Raw genomic sequence first — 2,734 nt, forward strand, 5'->3', positions numbered from 1 at the left:
GAAGATAGCGTAAACGTATATGTCAGTTCAATAACGCTGCTATCCATCAAGTTCTTTGTTATTCAAAACGCAGATCTGTAGTATTTCACTAATCTATATAGACACACAAGTTGTTTCAGACGCTCTGATTTTTCAATATCTACATAAAGGCAAATTTTGTTGCTTTTGAAAATGGACACTGCGAATTAATGGCAAACTAACTATTGTCTAACTTATAATTCTCACACAATAATCTATGATCGAGCTATTAGTAGCCTTTTCAGGATTACACCTGTATTGACATTGACACTGTATATTGCACTATTTGCTAGTCCTGCAAATATTGCCCTAATCTCTGGAGCCTGTCTTTTAGGGCTATGTTCATTCGTATAGGGGTAGCAACTATCACAACAAATGTTAGTTCGGCGAACTTCTTTTGACAGATTATAATTTTTGTATATTCCGTATACTTGACAATAGCAGCTACATGTTAGCACCACCCAAATCAAAGTATCATCGCCTTATCGCTATACAAACAAAATCAATTCAATTAATTCACTTCAACGATATCATTTATGAGGATACGACAAGATTCTCGTCCGTCTACATGAAGCCGCCTGTTAGAAAAGTAAACGTTGACGTTTGAGAGTTAGCTATGTGTCCCGAAGTGTCAGTGAGACACCCATCTAACCTTGTTGATCTTGGTCGGCGATAGACGTATGCTGGGTAATTTTTATTCGAAGCACTGGCGCTTAACCGCGATTTTCGCTCCTAAAAATCTATCGGCCACAGAACACCGACTTAGATAAGGTTAGAAGGAAGATTTCTAAGCGGTGATATGTATATCTGTTTGGCAAAGCTGTTTGTGTCAGCGTGCTGCATTTAAACAACTAGGTTGGTAGCACTTTCAAAACTAAACGAACTATCGAGCATCAGTAGCGATTTGAAACTGCTAAGCGTTTAATAGATTTCCGCTGAAAATAAATTCTGCAAAACGATCCTAGACGCACGCGAAGCTTGCTAAGCCCCAAAGTAAGCAAAAAACTATTCAAATAAAAAAATGAGATGCGTATTAAAAATTAGTTGAAGTAGTCTCGAACACGAGCGAATAGTTGCGTTTTCTTAGCGTTGTAGAGCTATAAGACTAATTAAGTACGACACTTTTTTGTCGCAGTTCGTGCCAAAATGTTGACGTACATATTGAACGCCGAACAGAAATACCTTATCTTCTATTAGTCTACTCATATTTTCTACGGTTTTGAAAAAAAGTTAAGCGTATTTTCCTCATCGAAAGTTTACCGATTCGGATATAAGATCAAATCAGGATGAAACAAAGACTGCGGACAAATCTCAACGTTTGGCTATCAGTTCAATGCACTAGTAAGAGAATATAACACACCATTTATACTTGATGTAAACAAAGGAAATGGCTTACGGGTTTCGTTCTATGAACCGCTAAATAGCAGCTTATTGTTTATAGAATTTATATACCTACATGTAGTTCTGTTAATAATAATAATAGAAGAGAAATATTCGGTAGTGAGAATCGTCCTACTAGGACAGCTAGATACATAATTCAGTCTAACGTCTTACCTCCCGTCTTACGTGTATATGTATGTATATATATATATATATATATATACTTAATAAATTACCTAGTACGCAATGGATGAGATAAAGACACTGAATGTGATGTGAACTGTTCGGCAAAACTAACGAGAAATATGGTTTAAGGTAAAATTTTTTAATTCATTTTTATTCTGTAGTGAAAGTGTCACAGCTAATGAACCTAATAACGGGCAACACGATTTCACCTTACGTCCTAATATGGGCGTCTTCCAAACATGTACCTCGGGCAGTCATGTTTCAACAGGGTTTTACGTCAGCCGGCCGCCTTGTTCGTTATATCAATGCACTATTTAAAGTTGAACCTTCTTTAATTGAATATAATGTGATTTGAAACACAAATACGATAGCTGCATGGAAAGTACATTCGATTCATTGAATGTCCTATCCACACTCAATCGAGCATCCTGTCGTTAATTTTATTATCCCGTACAGTCTGTGTATAACCTATTCTAACTGTCCGAATCTATAGAAGCTGATCGTTTTTTTTTTTTTTAGAAGACAACAGATTTCGTTTAAATGAAGCCGCATAAAGCCTTTTTCTGCCTGAGAGGTCATCGTATAGAAAAGGCGGAGCTTTATACCGCCTATCCGTGTTACAGTACGCGCGAGAGAGTGTCGTACAAATCTGGCTATAAGACAGCAGACGGTGATCACAATAGGATATTTTCGACGACCGTGATCCGAGTTAGCAAGTAGTACCAATATGGAAAACACATCGTCTCAAATAGAACTAGGCAATATGTTGTGCCTTCAAGTTCTTCGATATAGATATATGTATAGCTATATTGAAGAGGTAATTACGAAGACTTATTCATGTGCAGAAGCAGCCAAAGACTTCGAGAAAAAATATTTGCTCCCTAAATTTTACTTGACCATATTTTTAGGGGCTAAAAATAATTATCTAGAAACACAGCAGCTTTTCATTAACAGTCTTCCATCAAATTTCGACACCGTTCGCACACGCTGTGTGTGTGTGTGTGTGACTGCTACATGTGGACTGGCCTGTCACGCCACTTAATCCAATGCGAACCTATGGCAGGCTCTACTGTGCCTCCTTTCCACGAGAACCCTTGCCGTTGGTGAAGGCAAACCTTCGCAGGGGCCATCGCATATTGTACTAACGGTT

Source organism: Varroa jacobsoni, unplaced genomic scaffold (assembly GCF_002532875.2).
Source record: "Varroa jacobsoni isolate VJ856 unplaced genomic scaffold, vjacob_1.0 contig00664, whole genome shotgun sequence".
Taxonomy (NCBI): Eukaryota; Metazoa; Arthropoda; class Arachnida; order Mesostigmata; family Varroidae; genus Varroa; species Varroa jacobsoni.